Raw genomic sequence first — 24,550 nt, 5'->3', positions numbered from 1 at the left:
TCTGTGGGCAATGCATGATAACGATGTAGGATGCTTGAAAATAGAGCCAGCAAAAATAACTTTGAAAGAAGGTGTTACATTACCACAAATTCCCCAGTATAAAATTTCTGTTGAAGGTGAGAAGGGATTGAAAAGTATTGTTACTGACCTGGTGAGATTGGGGGTGGTTGAAGAAATTGCAGGTAGCACGTGTAACAGCCCGATTCTTCCAGTTTACAAGAAAGTAGGCAATGAAGTACCCTATCGTTTCATAATTGATCTGCGTGCATTAAACAAAGTAGTAGACCCACAATTCCCTTTGTTCCCAGATGTCACAACGATACTGACAATGATACCGGCCACTGCAGAATACTTTAGTGTAGTTGATCTGAAGAACGCGTTCTTTAGCATTCCAGTGGATAAAAGCAGTAGATATCTGTTCGCGTTCACTCTAGGAGGTCGATCATTCACATTCACACGCATTCCACAAGGATACACAGAAAGCCCAAGCATTTACAGTAGAGCATTAAAAGAGCAGCTAGACATGCTAGAATTACCCGAAGGTTGCGTACTCTTGCAGTACATAGATGACTTATTATTAGCTGTTGACACAAAAGAGATCTGCAAAGAAAGTACTATATTACTATTGACACACTAAGCGACCCATGGTCACAAGGCAAGTTTGAAGAAATTCCAGTATAATCAAAGGGAGGTGTCTTATTTGGGTTACCTACTTTCGAAAGAAGGGAGAAGATTAACACCAGAACGCATAGAAAGTATTTCTAGTATGCCTATTCCAAAAACTCAAAAAGGAGTGAGAGCTGTAATAGGCATGGCCTCTTATTGTCGGCAGTGGATCAGTAATTTTGCGCTGATTGTGAAGCCGATGATAAAGTTAACTAAAAAGGATGCAGTGATGCCTTTACAGTGGGATGAGGAATGTCAGAAAGCGTTTGAGCAATTGCAAGCTGCATTGTGTGCTGCGCCAGTTTTAGGCACTCCTAATTATAAAAAGATCTTTAGACTATTTGTGAGCGAGAGTGAAGGATGTGCATTGGCGGTTTTGACACAGGAACAAAGTGGAAGAAATAGGCCATGCGGCTATTATTCTTCCGCGCTGGACCCTGTAGCGCGCACACGACAACGATGTTTGCGATCCGTCGCAGCGGCTGCTGCGACAGTGAAACAAACGGAAGGAATGGTATTGGGGCACACTTTAATTCTGATGGTGCCACATGCTATAGACGTTCTATTAAATAGAACACAGAAGCAACACTTCACCTCTGCTAGACTAACAAGATATGAGCTCATCTTGTTTGCACCCCACATCCAAATTATGAAGTGTAGCGCATTGAATCCTGCAGAATTAATGCCACTGCCCACAGCAGAAATTGGTGACAACGAATCATCACCCCATGATTGTTTAATGGTCACTGAAGAAGAAACAAAGGGAAGAATTGACTTGAGCGACATCCCACAGAAAGAGCCAGATGGGGAGTTATTTTGTGACGGCTCTTGTTTTAAATTACCTGATGGCACATCAACGGCCGCATATGCAATTACTACCCTAGAGAGTGTTGTAGAAAGCAGAAGAACCCCCTACAATTCGGCACAAGCCGCAGAAATAATAGCACTGACCCGAGCCTGTGAACTCTCTGAGAATTTGAACATGAATATTTATACTGACAGCCAGTACGCCTTTGGTGTGGTTCATAACTTTGGCCGACTCTGGGCTGTGAGGGGTTTCTTGACATCACATGGGGCCAGGATTCAGCATGGCCCTTTGATTGTGCGATTGTTGTCTGCACTCACGTTTCCAAAGCGCCTAGCTATAGTGAAATGCGAGGCGCATAAAAAAGTAACATGTAAAGTGGGAGAGGGAAACGCATTTGCAGACAGGATTGCGAAGCAAACAGCCACAGATTTGGGAAATAAAATGATGACAGTACAGACTGAGGAAGTACCTTGTATGGTAGAGGATGGAGTTGCCACAGTCAAAGAAATGCAGGCTGAGGCCACGACCGAAGAGATTCAGGGGTGGGCTGAGGGCTCTGCTGAGTTAGATTTGGAAGGATGTTGGGTGGACAAAGAGACCAAGAACTGGATGTTGCCAAATTGTTACGTAACCGCAATGGTTACAATGGCACATAGCCCTACCCACATTTGCGCGAAGAAGATGGTACAGCATTTATCCACAGTATGGAAAAATGAGCACATAAAAAAGAATGCAGAAAGGCTAGTGCAGAATTGTATTACGTGCCTGCAACACAATGTAGGGAAGGGAACCGTGACTCCAGTAGGTAGTTTTGGCCCACCCTCTATGCCATTTGAGGTGATCCATTTTGATTTCATAGAAATGGAAAGGTGCCAGAACTACAAATATGTGTTAGTGGTGATTTGTGCATTTAGCAAGTGGGTGGAGGCATATCCTTTAAAAGACTGTACTGCCATGTCAATGGCAAAAGTAATGTTGAAGGAGTATTTCTCCCGGTTCGGGTTGCCCCGTGTCCTGTGGTCAGACAACGCCTACACTTTGTGGGCGCAGTAGTACTACAGATCTGTGCAGGTCTGCAGATAGAGAAACGATTTCACAGTTCCAGGCATCCCAGTTCTGCCGGGCTTGTTGAGAGACATAACGGTATCTTAAAGTCAAAGACAGCTAAAATCTGTGCTGGGAGTAAGTTGAGTTGGGTGGATGCATTACTCCTAGCGCTATTGTGCATGCGCATGCCTGTGCAGGCTAAAACTGGGCTCTCCCCTTATGAAATTATAATGGGGAGACCGGCAAATGTATGGTGCGCACCGCAGCCCAAAAGATTATGTGAGGTCGAGCATCCTATGTTAAGCATGTACTGTGGCCTTTTAATGCAGAAGTTGCGTTTGGTTCATCAGCAGGTGCAGGAGGCGTTACCAGTGCGATACACCGGACCGGGGCATTTGCTGGAGCCTGGAAGCTGGGTCCTGATAAAGAACTTTGAGCGAAAGACAGCCTTAGAACCCAGGTGGCGCGGCCCGTACCAAGTACTTTTGGTGACGCAAACGGCCATTCGAGTGGACGGACAGAAGGCATGGATCCATGCAACACATGCCAAATGATTCCCAGGACTGCTGACAACTTCCGACGACCAGAGAAAGGAAACGGTCTCGGAAACGAAAGAAACTGTTGCCAGTCCATTGCCACAGCATCAGCCTGAGCGAGAAGTGAAAGTTGAAACAAAGCACAAGCGAGAAGTGAAACTCGAAACAGAGCCTGAGGAGGCTGCCAGTAAGGGCAAAGGGCGAAAAGTGCCCCAACGTTGCTCAGCAGAAACAACATCACTGCCGAGCGACACAAACCCTGCATTGCAAACACGAGCAGAAACAATGCCTGTACCCCTTTGGCACCCACCAGTCTCTGCAAACGCACCAAAGCCAAAGAAAGAAACTACATCATTGCCACGGCGCTCATCGCTACCCATCATTGTGCCGCAGGCTGACACTGAGCCTGATACTGGAAGTGCAACGGCACTATTCACGGATCATACAATACCAGGAGTGAAACGGTATAATTTGCGGCCTCGACAGGCAAAGTGATCCACAGATCTTTGGTGCTTTTCATTTGCCTTTGGTTCCACTCACGGACATAGTAGGAGCCAGGGGCGTGGAGGAGAGAAGTGTGAGAGTTGTGCAAGTCGGACAATTCAAGACTCACGGCTCCTCCTGACACATGTACCGCTTATAAAAAGTACATGTGTCAGGAGCCAGAGCAGGACAAGCTCGACGCACATAAGTACTAAGGCTGATCGAGTGCATGTGTCCTAAGCCAGAGCGGGACAAGCAGGATGCACATAGTACTCTATCAATAAAAAACTGTTCAGAAATCGACTGAGCAGTGGGAGAAAGAACAACTAATCTTGCTCGGAGTGGATAGGTGATCTAGGCTGTGAAAAGGCTGGCAGAATTGAACTGTGACATTTTTCGTTGAACTTTTCTGGCATCAAGAACGAGAGACATTTGCGACGAACTTTGCCAGCAAGAAGAAGAACGATGAAGAACAAGTCAAGACCGGTTTCAGCCTCCTCCTGCACCCCTGCTGAAAAGATGATAGTTTTAGAGACTGTAAATGTAGGGTAAAAGCATCGTAAAAGGAATAAGGTACTGATTTGGACATTGGTCCTGTGTTTCTTAAGTATGGTAGTACCAACTATAACAGCTATTACACTATGGTTCCTGGAGTCCGCACACCCATTAGAAACACTTTTGCCAAAAGCAGCTACTGAAAGCCCGGTTCATATAATCACTGGTACTTTGCCCCCAATGGAAGAAAGACATAGAGAAGGATACAGCAACAATACATTGTTGATCATCATGAACATGACCCATGCGGTTTTAAAAAAAAAAGATTGCTGGGTTTGTGCCCATTTACCACAGCATGGTGGGAAAGGGATAGGCTGGTATGTACAGCCGTTACCATTGGTTTATTCATGTGAAGTATCGTTGAGTGCAATGTTCTTTGGGAAATGGAACAAGAGTTATACGGGTCAGCTAGATGAGACCAATATGAATTAATTTGAGGAAGTGATCATGAGACCTGTGGGTTGCTCCATATTCCACAAAGCCCGCGTGTTTTCACCAGATCCCATGAGGAAGAATACACGAAAGACAACAAGACTAGATAGATTACATAGGCAGAATAGACCAACCCCGCCAGCAGAAGAAACATCAGTAATGACATTTCGAATGAGGGATGAATGGAATAAAGATGCTGTGCCCCCTGCCTATACAGTGGATCACAACCCTGAAACTGCTCCCCTATGTTTACAGAAAAAAGGTTCCTATAAAGTAGGAACATTTAGCCTGAACACAGTGGTTTTAAAGCACGAAATAGAACCCGTGTACGTAGGGGACCCTGTTCACTTTATATGTGGGAAAAAAGCATATCCATGGTTACCTAGGAATTGGGGAGGTACATGCTACCTAGGTCTATTGTTTCCAGGAGTGTCCCTCTTGGAAACAGCAGAAGTAGCCAGACGAACAAAAGGTAGAACTCAAAGGAGTAGCGAGGATGGAATGATAGCAATAGATATAGCCAAATCATTTATACCATTCTTGTCCCAAATAGAAAACTCCTACAATATAAGAAAACTGTCTAGAATATTAAAAAATACAATAGATTCAACAACGGATATTTTATTGAATATGACGTTAGAAGAAAAAGGAATAAGACTAATGGCACTACAAAACAGAATGGCTCTCGATATAATATTAGTTGATCATGGGGGAGTTTGCAAACCCGTAAAAACTGCATGCTGTGTGTATATAGATGATTACTCCCCTACGATATTTAAAGCAATCTGGAAATTACATGTCCTAAGTTCCACACTCTATACTGAAGAGAGGGGTTGGGGGATAGGATCCTGGTTGTGGGGACTGTTGCGTTCCTGGGGATGGAAGTTAATTTCGATACTAATGGTGGTACTTGGTATATTCATAACATGTTGCTGTTGCATACAGTGCTTACCAATAGTTTGCACTGAAATAACTGATGGATGTACTAAGGGATGTATGCATATGGTGTCGAGAGGAAAACAAATGCATGGCCAAAATAACAGAGACACTGATGAAACAAAAACAGTAAAACAATTCATGGCTATAGACATTGATGATGAAGATGATGCTCATGATAGCATGAAAGGTTCAGACATAGATACCCCAGACTTATCCTCATCGGAGGGGGATGCAATGAATGAATAAGACGTTTGGCATACGGCCAAAAGGAGGGTTTGTCAATCTGGAAAAATGAATACCCTTCATTTAGTTTAGTTTAGTTTAGTTTAGTTTATTATTTGTATTGCACTCCAGACCCGAGGGTATTCAGGCACAAGGCATAAGGATATTCAAAGCTTGGTTACAACATGTAAAATACAATTATGTGCAAGTGCCGCTTGGTTACATGTTGGCACAATGAAGTTACGATATATACAGGCGGGTACATTGATGGCATGCATAGTTTTACACAGTGGTTGGTGCATGCGGTGTAGAGAGAGGTGCCGGGCAAAGTCAGCAAGGTATATGCCTAGATGTCTGCATCTTTGAGCCAACTAGTGATGCTTTGACAGAACTTGTGATAGGATTGATTGATTGATTTAAATGACAGACGTAACTTGATGGCCGAAGGCCAACCGTCTTATGCACCGACTTATAGAAATACAGACTGCTATGCTTGACCAACAAGCGGCCATTTTAAACGTAGCAAGAATCGCCATTTTGCTTGTTAACCATTGCTCATTGCTTTCTGTCTAAAACTGCTTTGCAGCTTGCAATTCTTGCGAATCCTGCTTACTCTGCTCAACTGTTAAACATTGTTGTCTGAATATGAAAGGACAAGGTCGCGGGACTGAGGAGTTCGTTGAAACTCCTCATGAGTAGCCCAGAAAGGAATGCCCACGCTCCCTCTCTGTAGCCTTGAGGGAGAGCTGCAGGGCATTTAATCATTTCACAGCTGCCAGCCAGTCTCGTACTGTGGAAGAATATGTTAGAATAAAACAGCTAAAGGCTTGAATTATGCTCTTCTTATGGCCCCCCTTCGCAAAACCCTTTAGAGCGTGTCGGCTCCCAGGACACGAATAGTACCTCATAGATAGCAAAGCTTGGAATGTGGCTCTTCCCCCGTGTGCAGCTTGCTTCCAACAACTAAAAGATGTTCTGTTCAACAACTAAAAGATGCCTCTGCACTTTCTAAATTGCACATTGTTACTAGAATAGACATCGAAAGTGTCATAATTGTCATACCCGTCGGAAATGTCCATCGCTATCCCGAGTTCAAAGAAGCTAACCAAAGGGGGGTGTTAAACATGACATTGCTGATTGTAATTCTCTCTCTTGCGTCCCTCGAGGTCTAGGAAACTCACGTCGCGGGCTGTGAGACCAGAATTGGCCAATTGGGACTATTTTAGCTTGCAATAAACCCTAGCATTGGGAATTTGAACCTCGTGTCTGGCGCATCTTTTCGTGTATGGTTATTGCCTTGTTTCCATATCGCGAGGGACCCCTAGCGGCCCCTTTGAAGCTCACCACCTCCCCTCGTCTGGACCACGTCTGGACACTCGCCAACCGCGGGCCGGATACTTCTCAAGTCGGCTCCCAAGGGCCACTATCCGGATTGCGCTGTCCGGGTGTCTCACAGTTCTACGATGGTCCTGTAGTCCTCAAAAGAGGGCAACGGCAGAGGGAGCCGCACTGCCGGGTTGCCTCACTGCAAGAGGCCTTGGAATGCTATCCTCGGGTTAGGTAGAGCTCAAATAGATTTCACCATTGCCTCCAACTTGTCGGGGTGATTTTCCCGGGGGGCTGGTAGAGCCGTCCGCGGACCTACGGGGTAAGGGAGGCCCCAACTCCTCTTGCGTCCCAAAAGGAGTATGAGACACACCCAAGAGCAAGGTAATAACTGCTGTTTATTAGAGTAATGGCAGGGATACGCTCAGACCGTAGGCATCCGGAGAGGCTCTCGTCATTAGTGGGGCTCACAGGCCCTTTTTACAGCAATATGACGCGCTACTTGCGTCACCTGGGAAAAATCTTCACAAAACCTAATGCCACTTCGGGTTGGTCCCCCGAGTGGTAGGGTTAGTATAGGTGCCTATGGAAGGAAATATTAGTGGATAAGGACGGGTCAGATGGTACACTTGGCTGTCCCTAACAGTTGCTACACCCGAATTGTTACAAGGGGACACTTGGTGATTGGCTAAGGGTAATCGCGTCAGTGATGAGCCCCTTGTATTCTGATTGGTTCTCCCGCAAGCCCCCAAGCCTGGGACCATCGCCGTTCCCAGCTCGCGGTGTACCTGGCATTGGCAGCAATGTGCAACTATGTGTTTGTGGTGGACAATGGACAGGTCTGCTAGTGGCTGATTATCACTCCTTTCCTATAGGTGTAGATGTCCAACTTGTTGCTTCGTTGTTGCAACCTGCGTCCCAGATGTGGGACCATGGCGACTTTTCTGTCTGGCGAGCTTGGCATCTTGTCAATTCGGCTTGGTCACGTGTGGGGAGACGTAGCTGGAGCAGAATTATGAGCATTAGATTTGTGTTTTTCGGCTCTGAGGGCTTGGCACCGGCAGGTGTAATCTTGGCGCTGGGAGTGCGACATGTGGGTTGCAACATCGCGGCCTTGGTTGTGAACTCTCGTTCTGCATGGTCAGCACTTGCATTTCATCTTGGGAGGATTTTTGTCTGCAAGGCTCCTGCCTGGGGACTCTTGCTTGCGGCCTACTTGGGCCTAGTTTCTGGGTGGCGGTACATAACCCATAATATGAGGGTCGCGGGGCGACAGAGTGTCACAACCAGCATTAGGTATACATGGTGTCGCCTTCGTAGGGATAGGTAGCGAGAAAGCATCAGCAAGCATATACAAGAGCTCTTCATGTGTCTTGAGTTTCTGCAGTGCTGTAGAAGGCCTATGTGAAAAATAACAACGATGCATGTCCGTGGGTATGTCAGTCCGCTACGTCATAGCACTGAGTATGTTCTTCGTGTGGGTTGGTGTGTGAGTGACCAGTGTGCATGGTGTCACGAGTGTTCTTGTCTATTGGCTATGTCGTCATGGCATCTCTAACGATGATGATTTTCGTGGTTGGTGTCTAATCGAGCTGGTCCATGGTGCAGGTGTCGGTTTGACCAGGACGTACTAGTGGGCATGCTCCTCGTACATGTATGCCTTTGAAACAGGATACGTTGTCATCTGGAAAAGAAGAGGTTTGGTCAAACTCCTCTCGCGGGTGGTGCTTAGGTCGTGATCCCTTAGGCCGAGGTCTAGATGAGACTGGGGGGAGGGTATTTTCCCATTCTCCCACTTCAGGCAGAAGGACTAATGAGACACTGGGGGTCATTATGAAGTTGGAGGTAATGGAAAAACTATGCCGGTAATGGATTACTGGCACCGCATATCGCTACGGGCAATTCCGACTCAACAAGCCGGTATTAGCACCACCACTGATAGCGTGCTCCCCCGTACCGGCATGCGCGCGGGCACGCGTCCATTGGGCCCGGCAATAGCGGAATGGCGCTAACAGTAGGACATCACAAGTCAGGCGGACATGCAAATACCGGCATCATGAAGGCGGTAATGAGGCATACCGGGATGCCGGCAATACCGGCATCGTGAACCATCCGCAAACAGCAATGTCCAGTGTTCCCAACTGCCAGGTGCACAAAATAAGCACAGGTGGTGGCAATGGAGTCTGGGCCAGCACAAAAGGAGTACACCCACACACCACACCCCTCACCACACCAAAATGATTCAACTTGTAGTAGCAATACTGGGGCTGGAGGACATGCTTGCATTGCTACACCAGCAACAACAACAGGCACCACAGAGGAGACGCAAGAGGAGAAGGAGGGTTAGACAGGCCCAGCAAGCCCCACCAGTGCAGCCAGTGGTACCACGCAGGCAGCCCCCAATCCCTCGCATCAGAGCCAGTCCATTCAACCTAACCCCTGAGCAGATCCACACCCTGTACCGACTGGACCGGGACACCATCACTACCGTTGTGGACATGATACATGACGACATTGTCAGCCTGATTGAAATACACACCACCATCCCACTTCTACTGAAGGTAGTGTCTGTGCTCCACTTCCTGGCCACAGGCACCTACCAACACACAGTGGGGCACATGCCTGGCATATCAAAACCCTTATTTTCTCGCATGCTGGATGCCCTCCTGAAACACACAAGGGACTACATATCCCTACCACGGACTCCCCAGGAGATCTTTGACACAAAAGTTGGCTTCCCTGCACTGGCAGGCATGCCAAATTGTATTGGTGCACTTGACTGCACCCATGAGGAATTAGTGGTCCCGCAAGCAACAGAGGTGGTGTACCGCAGTCGTAAGCTATATCACTCAATCAATCTACAGATGGTATGTAACTCAAGCAAGATCATCACACATTGTTGTGCCCGATTTCCCGGATCAACTCATGACTCAATGGTCCTGCGCAACTCCACGCTACCACGCTACATGGAGCGACATGCAGGACGACGTGCCTGGCTGCTTGGTAAGTTGCATGACAGGCACATGGCAGTGAAATGGGGGGAGAGATGCACACACCACCATGGTGTCATTGTTGTGGTGACAGCACAATGTGCACATCCCAAAGCCCCAAAGCATCTCAAACTGAACATGACAACCAATTCCCATAGCAATGAAGTAAGCTGCACACCTATCACAACATGCCAAAATTAAAACCACCCCACATCCCACAACACGTGCACCACCCATCATCGGACCTCACCCTCCAGAACACATTCCAGCAACATGCTGTGAGTATTCACACTGTAAATGTCTGTAGCAAATCACTACACAGGACAAGCATCCATGAGAGTGCACAAAACAAAACCAGCAAGGGAATCCACTGCTTGTCACAGGGCTACCACCACAGTAGTGCAGCATGTCACCATGGGCACAATCAGTGCTGAATGCCAAATAATGCAGAGACTACTGCCAACGCTTCCAGTTAGAAAATCATACAGAACACTACACATCACATATATATCACAAACACAGTGGTATGCGTCCACAATGTATGAGCAACATCAAGGCAGTGTACACCGTGTATCATCTTGAAGATGCAATCCACACCATAAGACCATGGCACAGCACACATTGAGCGAAGGAAAAATGTGTGCATAGAACCAGGGACATGTGCATGTGACCAACAAATATCTGCAGGCATGTGTGATAAGTACAGCTGTCCATCATGAATCGAATAACAGATACCTTATTTTGCTCACATGCAGTTAATAGTGGCTATGCCTTGAAGTTGTGGCTCCTCACCCCTGTCCGAAAACCTGCAGAAGAGGCACGAGGAGGACTACAATCGTTCCCATACCCGTACCCGTGTGGTCATCGAGCAGACCTTTGGCCTGTTGAAGGCACGTTTTCACTGCCTTAGCCGGTCGTGTGGGGCACTCCTCTACAGGCATGAGAAGGAGGCCAAGATCATCATGGCATGTGTCATGCTGCACAACATGTGTATCCGACGGAACGTGCCCCTGCCCCCTGACTTTGAACTGCAACCACCAGGTGATGATGAAGGGGATGAAGAAGATTTGGGCACACATCATCGCAGTGCCGATGCACAGGAGGGACGTGCTATGCACCAGTCTGTGATTGGACAATATTTCTAAGACACATGGGTGCAGAGGATGACATGAAAGTGGGACAGAGGGCACTGGGTGTGCACTGTATAGCAATAAATTACACATATGCAATAAGGAATGTCCACTCAAGTATTTTTTCTGCTACACAACGGGTGTATTAAACTGTTAAATAGTACAAAGTGCTCAAACCCTCCACCTCACACACCCTCTCCCCCCACAACTCCCCCACACATCCTCTCCCCCTGCCCCTCCCCCCACAACTCCCCCACCCACCCTCTCCCCCTCCACCATACCCCTCCTCCCACAACTCCCCCACACACCATCTCCCCCTTCCCCTCCCCCAACAACTCCCCCACACATCCTCTCTCCCCTCCCCTACCCCCCACAACTCCGCCACACATGGTGTCCAAGCAAATGCTGCAGGTTTCTGCGTCTATTGCCTTAATCAGGCTGCCCCATCTACATTTACCCACTTCCCGCACCTGGTGGCGGCATGTCCGATCGCTGCAAGGTGCACGCAGACCTGCGAAGGGGGCTGGTTTGAGTGGAGCTGGATGATTATGCAGTGCCCGCTTGCTCCAGTCTGGGGGCCGGACGCTCTGCCTCCAAGGAATCTGCTATGCGGGTAAGTACCTGCATCAGAGCAGACACCTCCTCGCATATACGCGTAGTACTGGCCTCAATGGCCTGTCTCAGGAACGCAGTGTTGTCCCGCCCCTCCTGCCTTGCCTGGGCACCGTCGGAAACAAACTGCCCGACTAGGGCTTTCAGCTCCTTCTGGAGCTGCACCGTATGTTCCATTTGCTGCACCCCATCCCGGACACCAGTGGAGGTGGATGGTGCATGTGTCAAATTCCCAAATCCATGTGGCTCCTTTGTGGGGCTCATGCTCCCTTGACCTGGATCCCCTCCAGAATGCTCCGGTGTGGTGTCATTGTTAGAGTACAATGGTGTGACCTGTGGTGATGGTGCGGGACTGGGTGTGGCAGGTAAGTCCGAAGAGTCATCCTCCACAGGGACACACACCTGGCCCTGGCTCTGCGCATCCTCGTCCGTCTGGGGTGCAATGGCTGCCGCCTCCCCAACAGAGCTGTTCGCAGCTGAAAGGGCCCCATCGCATGGGACACAGATGTTGTGGGGACTGTAGCAGTGCCCTTAGTGGCACCAGTGCTGTGGCATCCTGTGGTGTTTGCCCCCTCTGTGCCTGTCGTGGCTTGGCTGGCCCTTTCGATGTTGAAGGCCTGTTGCCTTCTTCCCTGCCCCTGGCCCTCTTCCAGGGAGTTGTTGCCTGTGCGGCTAGGTCCCGGGCCTTGCTCTCAGGATCTGAGCCTATGGGGGACCGAGAGAGGGACGGCATCAGTCATGGTTCTACAAGCATTGTGCATACATTGGTGTTATTGCTGTTCTACACTATCGAGGGGATAAGGTATTGGAGTTTTGACAATCACGTTGCTTGCTATATGGGTGGAGCATGCAGGCATCCGTCAGGGTCACACATGTTGGAGCTGGCGCATGCTGTGTGACATGCATTTCTGTTGTGGACTGCACGCAGTGTGATTTATGCCGTTTTCATATTTGTGTGGTGTGTCTCAGGTATGGCATTGCCATGCTGCATGCATGTGGATGTGTCAGTGTTGAGGACGGCATCTAGGCAGGGATGTGTCAATGTGTATGTAATGGGCAATGAATTGCAACTTGGGACGGACAAATTGGTGGACTATCATCATACTTTGCATTACAGTGTTTTCTTAGGACACTCACCTCCATCCGCCGATGAGGTGGCGCCACGTTCCATCTCGCCCACACCTTCTATTGCCTCGATGCCAATAGTGCTGGCTCAGATTTCCTCCCACCGGCTTAGTTTGATAGGGGAGCTAGGACCACCGCCAGTAGCCAGGGCCTTGCTCCGTTTTGCTGACATTGGGGGTCATTACGACCCAGGCGCAAAGGGATACCGGGCACCGGTAATGACACTGGTGCAGGTAATCCCTTTGCACTCTATTCCGAGGTCCCTTTGCAGTTCCTTCCTTAACACCTGGTTTTAGAAGGTGTTAAGGACGGGAACCGCAAAGGGATACCGTGGTCAATAACGATACTGCAATTTGCAGTACCGTTATTGCCGCCTTCCCCCTTCCCATTGAGCCCTATGGGGGCTCAAATGGGAATGGGGAATGGCATTTCAAATGGGGACTTACCGGTCCCGCAAAGGGCGGAATGGACCGGTAAATCCCCCGAACCACCACGTCGGTGGTGGTACCGGTATTGGTGCTAGTCATGGCGCCAATAGCGCCATGACTAGCACCAACCTTGGAATGAGGGCCATTATGTTTCTGACTCTCAGGTGCAGGTCGTCCCTAAGTTTTGCGCACGCCCTTGACTGTGCGGGGGGTGTTCCCTACCGCACTGACTTTTTGGGCAACAAGTTGCCAGATCTCCATTTTCTTCATCTGTGCCTTTCTCTTGAGGTTGTTGGCAAAGATAACCTCAGCATTATCTGCCAGTGTCTCTGCGAGCATTGTCAGCTCGTCCTCCGTGAAGCGCTCTTTGTGCTGCCGGGATGCGCCTTTTTTGACAGCCTTAGGCATGATGCTGGTGGTGATGGTTTTTTTCTGCAGTTGGAAATAGGCTCCAGGTCCTGTGTAGTGAGGAAGGCAATGGGTTGTGTTTTTTAAGATGGCCGCCGTGCTCTTTCCCGTTCCAGTGTGATGATGCTACTTCCGGTTCTGCTTATTAGCGGTCACCGCTAATAGCGGTGCCCGCTAATGCCGTATCCATTGATGACAGTCACGTTATTTAGGGGTGTACGGCGCAGGTTGTGCTGTCTGCGCTTTCCATGATGCGGCTAAGGGGCATTTTTGGGACTTTAACGGCATGCCCGTACTGTCGATACCAGCATGCCGCTATGCTCATACACACAAACTCGTAATAGCCCACTGTTAGAGGGCTCTTTCCTACATGGACACAGTATTTGCTCCATGCCGGTAGGAACTGTTTCTTACCTCCAACCTCGTAATGACCCCCACTATCCCTACTGACTTTTTTCTTTTTCGTTTTGGCCGGCTTTAGGACAAACATATCTCTTTCGGTGAGCAAAATATCTTTTTCTTTCAAAACCCCATTTGGTTATTTCAAACAAAGTCACTGCAATAAAACAGACAAACAACAGTTTTAAAAAAAACATATATTTTAAAAGGACATGATTCAGGGTTATTCAGACCCGTCCTTTTGTGAAAAACTAACCTGCTTTGTACTCTAAGTCGGAATGGAACTTTTTGTTGAACACAGAAGAATGTATCCTCATGTACATCAGAGGCAAGCTGTTTTCATACTTGTTTTTCTTCCTCTTTTGAAATAATCACTAGGCTGTGACAAAAAATGAATAAATATCTCAAGCCTATATTGATTTTTTAGATTTTTTTATTATGTATTTGTATTTATTTATTTGTATAGCACATCAAGACCCTGAGACAACAGAGCGCTTCTCTTACAAATTAGAGGTTCACAATTTATAGACAGATATGTGCAAATAACAGAAGATAACAGAAGGATTTACCGTAATATACAATGACAAAGCAAGAAAAATAGCAATGAATATACATATCTACAGAATCAGAGGCATATATAGAATAATGCCCTTATAAGGGTGGATGTAATAAAACTCAGTTATGGTCCTGGTCCCTGAGCCATGCTTTAGCCTTGTCCGGAATATCATGAATGAAGGCTCAGCTCTAATGGTTATAGGGAGCGCATTCCATTTATTAGCAGCAAGGACTGGGAAGCTAACGCCACCCGACGTTGTACATAAAACGCGGTATGTTGAGAAAATGTGTTTGTGCTGTTCTACTAGGTCTTAATGATGTATGCCGTGAGATTGTGTAGCAAAGGTATATGGGTGCCTGATTGTTTTGTGTAAACACTTATGTGTTAATGAGAGTGTTTTAAGTTCAATTCTTTGCTTGATGTTTAGACATTTTAAGTTCTGTCTGGCTGTTTCCTTGGGATGTTAAATACTGATCTAACTGTGTTTTTTCTGCTTAATTTGCATTTTGTTGGTATTCTGTTGGGAAGTTCCTACGTAAAGTGCATTACAATAATCTAGCTTAGATAACATTAAGGGTCTTGCTACTGCTATACAGTTGGTTGTGGATAAGTAGGGACGACAAGTTGTAATAAGCTTACAAGTGTATGCTGTGGCCGAGGCTAAGGCATTAGTTTGTCTCGTGAGTGATAGTGAAGAGTCAATGTATATGCCTAATGTTTTCTCATCTTTGCAGCCTTGATTGTATTCCCATCGATAATGAAAGTTTTAAAGGATACATCTAGTTTCTTCAATTTGGATGGTGAGCCGAGTAAGAGTAGTTTGGAGTGGTTTTATCGCCATTTAGACATAAACCATGTTTAGCCATCCATATTTGTATAACACTATAGATATTTAATGTTTTGCTGTCTACAGTGTAGTCACCAGTGATAGGGATAAGTATCTGAGTGTCGTCCACATAATTCGTATACGTGACACCCAGATGGTCAAGTATATCACATAAATGCTTGGTGAAAACATTGTAGAGAGTCGGTGACACACATGATCCCTGTGGAAAACCACATGAGAATGGCGAGGGTTGGGCTGAGGCGGATGGAGCAAAGACCCTCATAGATCTATTACTGAGGAATGATTTGATCCAAGCGTTCGCTTGGTCGGAAAAATGTGCAGCAGATGACAGGCGTTTGCATAGTATATCATGGTTCACCAGGTCAAATGCCACAGATAGGTCAAGTACTAAAAGCAAGGCAGATTTGCCTTTGTCTTTTAAAGCCTGAATCTCGTTCTTTAGGTCAATAAGTGCTGTCTCTGTGCCATGTCTAGGTCTGAAACCTGACTGTGTTAGACCTAATAAGTTATTTGTTTCCAAGTATTGCTGAATTTGGAGATAAGATGCTCTAGCCAGTATTTTCAAAAGAAAAGGGACAGTGTTGATAGGACGGTAGTTAGATGGGTTGTTAGGGTCCAGCGAAGTTGTTTTTGGAGTGGGAGTACCCATGCATCTTTTAGGCTGGTGGGTATGGTACTTGAGGCAAATGAGGCATTGGTGGGCAGACATCACATTTGCATTTGGATGGTTAAAGTTTGAGGATGATCAGCTCAACTTCTTTGGTAGATAATGGTTTAAAGTTGAATTGTGATGATGCAATGATAGGGGTGGGTGGAGGATTCTGAGGGATAGTATTAATGAAGAGGTTTTTTTCTTGTTTGTTTTATTAAGTAGCAGGGTAATTTTGTCTTGAAGCACGTTTTATATATTGGTACATTTGTTGGTGATAGTGGCTTTCTTATAATTAAATGAAGCTGAAATTAATATATCTTTATATTGTGGAGAAGGGCCATTTTTTCAGTTAGTTTCTGCTGTACGTTTCTCCTTCCTGAGAGTCTTTAAATGTAGTGTGTACCATTTGTTAATATGGGCTTGTGGTTTGGATTTCTGTAGTTTGGGGGGGGCTATTGTATCGATAGCTTTTCGCATCGTTTCATTATATAGGTTCACTAAATCAGACGGATCCAAGTAGGTGGTATTAGGATGAGTTATTGGGCGTAGTAATGGTAACAGGTTTTCTAAGGTAAGGTTACGTTTACTTCTTGTCATTGAAGCTGGGACTTTAGTGGAATGGTGAGGGATACGGTCTTGTTAATGGTGAAGGTAATAAGATGATGGTCAGTCCAGGCACATGGTGTGTTGGCCAGTACCTTAATGCTATAGTTAAGGTCCACTTACCAATCCAGAATGCAGCCTTTATTGTGCGTTGGGCCAGTGATACGATGTGTAAACCCAAGCTCAGACAGGGTATCCTTAAGGGTGGTTGCTTTCACATCTTTTGGATTATCAAGTCCTAAATTAAAATCGCCTAGGATTATAATATGTGGCTTACATTTCGTATTGTTGGACAATCATTGAAATATGTCATTTTCGAAGGTGGTGTTGCATCCAGGAGGGCGGTAGATCAAGTGCATAATAATGGTGGCTGTGGCTGATGTGGATAATTTCACTGTGAGTATTTTAGCAGATGGAAGGTGATGTTTGTTGATCAGTCTTAATTCAAGCACCGTTTTCTAGATGAGTGCAAAACCACCTCCTTTGGCCAGGTTAGGATCTCTATCTGCACGTAAAATGGAATAGTTGTCAGGTAAGGTTAGACCTAGCACAGGTCCTGAAGATGGATTCAACCAAGTTTCTGTTATAGCAATGATGTCAAGGTCCTGGACCATCAAGATGTCAAATATGTCCAAGGCATGTGCTTGGATAGATCTCGCGTTAATGAGCCCTACTTTAATAACATTAGGGGGGTTGTTGGGGGAAGGTGCTGACGTTTTACATTTGTTTGTAGATTTAGGGAGTTTGTCCAAGGCAGAGTATTTTATAGAACCTGTTTTGTTAGTTTGCTCCACTTTTGGTTCAGATATTGTTGAATTTTAGATCTGAGTCTCCAGTTTCTCAGCAGAGTGGGGCATGGTCTAGTGGTAGTATTTATAGTAAGGCAGTTAGGTTTTAGGTATGAGGTCGTATCGGGATCAAGTGCGGGGTGAGCCTTCGTTTTAGAAGATTGAGCAGTAACTTTGAAGGGAAAGGCACAGTAATCTAAGTTAGTGCATGGTAATGAGATACTTGGTGTAGCATGAGCTATCATCTTAATGCAAGGTTTAAGGAATTTGGTTAGCTGGATGCCTTGATAGAGCTTGTTGGGGCTTGGTAGAACATGAGTAGTCATGTTAATACACGGTTTCAGGAATTTGGTTGGCTGGATGTCCATAGAGGATAGCAAATTAGTTGTCATTACTAGATTGATAATTGGTGTGTTGTGCCATGTATGGCGGATCCATATTTGGGTAGGTAGCAGTTGTCTTGAGGATTGAGGTAGATATAGACGAATTGTTAATAATGCTGAAGATGCCTAGGAATAATATAGGTTGTAAGGTCATTTTATCTGCTACAACGTATATGAATATGTTATGATCTAAGGTATGATCTAATATTATAAGTATGATCTAATATTAGTATGAATGATCTAATACTAACCTTACAGAGGTGCAAAAATGCCAATTAGATTTGCTTCATGATCTTCTTATATTCTAGTTGGCATGATGATAGAACAATTTCTCTCTTTCTATTTTTTTATATATTGCTGCCTGTTTCTCTGTAAGGTGTTGTTCTTCAGCATTTTGGAATTGGGCAGTATTCAAACAAATGCAGAATCTGTAAAGAGATGCATATTGTTAACACATCTCAATGGAAGTTTTCAGTTATATTTATCTCGACGTGCTTCTCAAGAGTATTAGACAGGCTATTTGCTTTTAAAACTTCTGTCTTAATATATTAGACAAAGCATTTGTTATGTTCCTCTGTATTAGTTGTGTTTTTATTTTAATGTTTTTTTATCTTGTTCTATACAGAGACCAAAAACTCTTATTAGCGACATGCACATCAATATTTGTGCCGCGATAATTCTACTTACATTTTTCTGTCTTTTCTATCTGCTTTGGTTTCTACAGCAGCAGCGCTCGCATTCGTGTCAATGCCACGAAAAAGCAGCGTGTGAATCAGTGCGATAGTCTGTTCATTTTAGGAGTCACTTACTGTGACGATCATGTGACCACCGCACAGCTAGCATATCTGCTTCATTTCTCCATTGGTGCCGACCCTGACAACCATCTTGTGTGGGTAATCCCTCCTAGATACAGTGTTCTATTCTTGTTTAGAACATACTTTTTTGCCCCTGGTATTTGTGGTCCGCATTTCTCTGGCAACAATGTCGGCTCCTATTTATTATCTTGTTTCATAGAGATGTTAGTCTTTTAATGCAATATTAATACACACATTTTACATTACATGGCCACAATAGTGGCCATGTAGTTATGGTTAAGTTGGTGTTTCCATAGGAAGAGCACTTTTTGGGTGGCTTATAACTTCGCTCCCCCTGGACGAATCCTCACCAAACCTTGCAAAAAAAGTATATGTCCCACTCTGAATTATTTTGCAAAGTTTGGTGAGGATTCGTCCAGGGGGGGGAAATCTATAGGGGGGGTCCCAAAACTTTTTTTTTTCCCATAGACTGAATGGGAAAAAACTTTGCGCACGGCTACAGCCCGAACCGCTGGACGGATTTACACCAAATTTACGGCAGGAGTGGCGGCCTGGTCCCGAAAGCGTGCTTTTGCAAATTTGGTGCAAATCCGTCCAGTAGTTTATTTAAAAATGACCAAAATGTAAGGCAAAAAAATGTGTGATATCTGTGTTCGCTTCGCGGACGGACTTCATTGTTCGCTCCGCGGACAGCACCCCGATTGGCCCATGGCCTTGCGTCATGTCCGCGGACATGTGACGTGTTCGCTGATTGGACGGCGAGGGGCGTGGAGTGCGTCAGATTTTCTGTGGCGCCCGCCATCTTGTATTCGCCGTCGACCGCGTACAGCGTGGTGAAATGTGGATAAAAAATTGTATTTAGTGCCCTGTGTTGGTGTGTAAGAGTGTTTGGGGAGGGTGAGGGAGTATGAGATAGGTTCAATGTTTTGTTTTTTTATGTGCTAGACGTTTTTGTTGCGTTCGATTTTTCCGCGGAGAACATGGCTGTTCTGACATTTTGTAAATAAACTAAATGGTGGGGTGTTTAGAGGACGGAGTAGGTGTCATTTTTGTTCGCAAGGAAGGTAAAAATGAGCTATGAACACTCGCGGTGCACTTAATTGTTCGTAAATACACAAACTGGGGGTGTCCTCAGGACGCTGTCCGTATTGTAATCTGTCCAGTTGAATGTGTTCTAAGAACACTCGCGGTGTCCCGAAATGGTTGCAATTACACAAAATGGGGGTGTTCTGAGAACGTTGTTTGTATTGTTCGTTGTCAGGGAGAAAGTGTTTTAAGACCACACCTTTTGTCCGCTAATAGTACAATTTCCTATGGGCGTCAACCGACTTTTTGTCCACTAAAGAAACGATAAATCCGGCTGGTGTGCGCCGACATTATGTGATAATCCTATGACTGGCGCTATTGACCTGGCTGACTTGCTTTTGCGACACTAAATCATATCTCCCGCACCTAAGCCTGATATTATCAAAGCATTCATATTCCCCGCCTCTCTCCGTGACGTTACAGGGCGCGTCATCAAACGCGCCCAGTCCTCTCCAGTCCTAAGTGACTTTACACAGAACCCGGAAGACAACACATATTATGTCACAACACAGCGCGCCACAATTCGGAATATGAAACAGTGATTTAAAAGCAAACAGCAAGATTGTAAATTTTGTAAAGTACATTTATTTGACATCAAATGTTTAGAGAATATTCAGCAATTTGCATTTGTCTTTGTTGTCGATCCGCAAAAGTTCATGTTGAGGCACGCAATGTTCCTTTGCGGTACAGAGGGTGTTAGATCAGCTTACAACTCAGTGCGCCACAATTCGGAATATGAAACTGTGGTTTAAAAGTAAACAGCAGGATTGTACATTGGGTAAAGTACATTTATTTCACATGAAATGTTTAGTGAATATTCAGCGATTTGCTATTGTCTCTGCTGTCGATCAGCAAAAGTTTATTTGGAGCCACGCGTTGTTCCTTTGCGGTAGATAGGCTGTTGGTTTATGATAAAAGCAGTAAATGGTCGCTCTGATAATCGGAAGGTTGCTCCAAAAACGAGCCATTAGACCACCCTATTGGTTGGTATGTTGTTTGTAGCCGCTAGTACTGCGTAAGGGCATATTGGTCCTTGGCGATTGTCCCATAAAATGGTGAGGGTCATGAAGTTGCATATTTGGACCTGCACCTGGCAGTTGAAGACCCCATCCGCTAGAGTATGTAAATCGTGACATAGGCAAAATGGGGCCACATACCTGTTTTAAAAAACATAAATTAGTCTCACCAGCCGATCTTCATTAAAAATCATCATTTTATTTATTAGGGCGTGAAACTATTTGCTATCGAAGATAGTGCAACGGAGTATGTTAATAATAAAATAATAATATTTTCCCATTCATATAGCGCTAAGAACCGTGAGGTATCTAAGTGGTGCTTATTATTAACCACGGTGTGTGGTGCTCATTTATCGACCATGGAAGGATGAAAGGCTGAGTTTGGCCTTGCCGGGATTCGAAATTGCGTTAGCAAGCTGTGCACGGATGTCAAAGCGAGCGTTGTACTCGCTCTGCCACTTGACAGGCTACAGTGAAGTGGCACAGCGAGTAGAGCGCTTGACCGCCTATAGACCGGTTAAATTATTTATATTAACCCACCCTGTGTCGTCTGCCTTTTTCAGAGCCCTCTAAACAACAGGGGATCAATTCGGCCGTGATAGTGCGCGGTAGAAAACATTATGCCACTTTCAACGAACAAGTTCAACTTGAGCGGTCTTTAATGCTACGGTATTGTAATTATATTTGGTATAAAATAATCTAAAGGGTTACTTACAGTACAATTGCAATTTCCATTGTCTACGAGTGGTGCAGTCCCAAAATATGACTCCGCGTGTGCCAAAAATCTTTCGCATAGTGATATAATATATAAAAGTGGTTTCGTTTCATAAATTTCATCCTTATCTTCTCTTACGTTTTTGCAACACTCCTTCAAGAGAAGTCTTTCATCACAATCTCTGTCTGTCAAGGTCAAAACACAATACAACCTTATAGTCCGCTTCGTGAGCCTCTCCGGGGCCCGAGAAAAAAATGGAAGCAGCTGACCTTCACTGTGAACGAGCATAAATTCTTACTTTGCAACATTCTGTGTAAAGCCATCTGTAGAAGTTGGTTTTTGCACGCCATGTTTGTATATTGTTTGCGTGATATTAAAAAAAGTTTGTTTAAAGGACGTTATGGTTTTAAGTACAGCCAAAAGACCCCTGAAAATAGCAAGTTATGGTAAGCTATGAAAAATAACTCACGCCACCACCGTGCACTGCTAAGACTAACACCCAGGACATCAAAGATGACATCGCAAATGTCATTGATGAAATCACTGATGACATCACATGTGTATGTACTTTTCATGGAATTTGTGTACTAGGGAATTTTATTATAATGTTGCGAAAAAAGTGTCAAGGATATTGCAATAAATATCATACCGTTATTAGTGCTTTGAACGATGCATTGATATAAATAGCATTGTATTATGGGATTCTATCTAGTATACTGAGCTACTAATGGAGAAACATAGCATTGTGCGCAGAGTACAAGATGAAAGTATAATATTTGTAATGTTAATATGTTGAATAATGAAATGATAATTGTCCTGAAATGTTCGAAAATTCACAAAATGGGGGTGTTCTGAGGATGTTATTCGTATTGTGTGATTGCTTAGCTGTATGCAATGAGGGAATGGCACAGAGAGTAAAGTGGACGCCGTCCGCGGACACCGCGGCTGTTCGTGGACAGGGCGTGCTACATCCGGGTTTTTACAGGAAATCCAACATGGAAAGAAGACTGTACGGATCAGCCAATCAGATGTCGAGGTTGTGGATTTGTGTTGAAAGAGACTGTGTGTGGTGAAGATGGCAGAAGTGGAGAAAGTCAGGGTGTTGGTGCTCGGAGATATGTTTGTGCATGGTTTACAGCAGTACGTTGAATGCAGGCATGTTGCAAAGAACTTTGATGTGAAAGGAGTGGAGGTGGTGTGGAGCACTGTGCCTGATTGCAATGTACAGGGAATTGGACAAGTTTGGGAGGATATGGCCACGATGAACAGTCCGCATGTGGTAGTTTTGCACTATGGTGCTTTCCATTTGGGCAACGTCAGTGCCCCTACCTTGTTGGCTGATTTGGAACGCTTGGTTCAAGCCGTAATGAAGATCCTTCCAAATGCGAAAGTAATTTTTTCTGGATTACTACCTAGGGCAATATGGGACAATAGTTCAGTTTTTTGTCCTCAGCAAAACATTGCTAGGTGTGTCATCAACCGAGGCATGTGTGCCTTCATGCTTAGAGCTGGTATGTTCTTCTGTAACAATGAGAATATTGATGCCAGTAATGCTGTTAATTTTAAAGAAGATGGCATTTCTTTATCTTTTACGGGAAATGCCTTTCTATTTTGGAATGTAAGGGTTGCTTTGGAGAAGGTAATGTAAAGATTTTAGGAGTAAAGTAAGAAAAAAAAAACAAGAAAAAAATACAAAATAACAGGTGTCTGTCAAGCATCTGTAAAAAAAAAAAAAAACGGCTCTTTTCAGAGCCAACTTCAAAGGGGAAATGGGGCACACTATTTAAATTTACATTCACCACGCTCAGATTTTCGATGTGTCCGCAGACATGGCGGTAGTCCGCGGACATGAAAATCACTACGAGGGGGTTAGTATGTTCTATGTTACATGTATATGAAGTCAGGGATATTATAGTTAAGTTGTGCTACTAAAAACCTATGAAATTCAGTGAAAAAACTTTGTTAAAGGGACGTTATGGTTAAGTTGCGCTACTAAAAACCTATGAAATTCAGTAAAAAAACTTTGTTAAAGGGACGTTATGGTTAAGTTTGCTACTAAAAACCTATGAAATTCAGTGAAAAAACTTTGTTAAAGGGACGTTATGGTTCAAAGTAAAACCGAAAACCCCCTGGAATTCGGCAGTTATGGTAAGATAAGCAACCATTACTCGCGCCGCCACCGTGCACTGCTAACACTAACACCCAAGAAATCATTGATGACATCAGAAATGTCATTGATGACATCACTGATGACATCACATGTGCATTTACCTTTCATGAAAGTCCGTACAAGGGATTCTTAGTGTAATGTTAATAAAAAAAGTGTCAAAGGTTATTGGAATAAATAGCAAGTGCTAATCAGTGCATTAAGCTATGCATTGATATAAATAGCATTCTATTCTTAACTTCAATCCAGTATACTAAGGTACTCATGTAGAAACATAGGCAGTGTGTGCAGCATACATGATGGAGGTGCAATATTCATAAGCTTGCCATGTTGAATATTGAAATGATAACTGTTTTCATATTAGAGTTTTGCGTACAGTGAAACTTGTGATAAGTAGGTAATAAAACCCACTTACTACATAATTGCATTATTATACACAAACCACAAAGAGACAACACCACATACAAATATGAATATATACAAGGGAATTGAAGTAGGAAAAAGAAACAGCAATAGTAGCAGAAAGTGTTCATAACCTAACTGATTACCTTTATGGAGATAAATGATTGCTCTGTTTCAAAGCTGTTACTTACCCTATCTATACATATCACATGATGTGTCTGGACCCTAAGGAAAATAGTGTGAGTACAACATATACAAATATGAGCATATACAGGGAAAGTACAGTAATAAAAAAAACATCAAAAGTATCAGAAAGTGCTGATAAATCTACTGAGAATTTTAATGCACAAAAAGGATTGCTGTCTTTCAAGGTTGTGACTTCTCCTATGTATATGTTTCATATGATATGACTGG

The sequence above is a fragment of the Ambystoma mexicanum genome, chromosome 5q (genome assembly GCF_040938575.1).
Source record: "Ambystoma mexicanum isolate Mex_15411 chromosome 5q, UKY_AmexF1_1, whole genome shotgun sequence".
Taxonomy (NCBI): Eukaryota; Metazoa; Chordata; class Amphibia; order Caudata; family Ambystomatidae; genus Ambystoma; species Ambystoma mexicanum.
The sequence above is the reverse complement of the archived record's forward strand: the minus strand, read 5'-3'. Positions refer to the sequence as shown.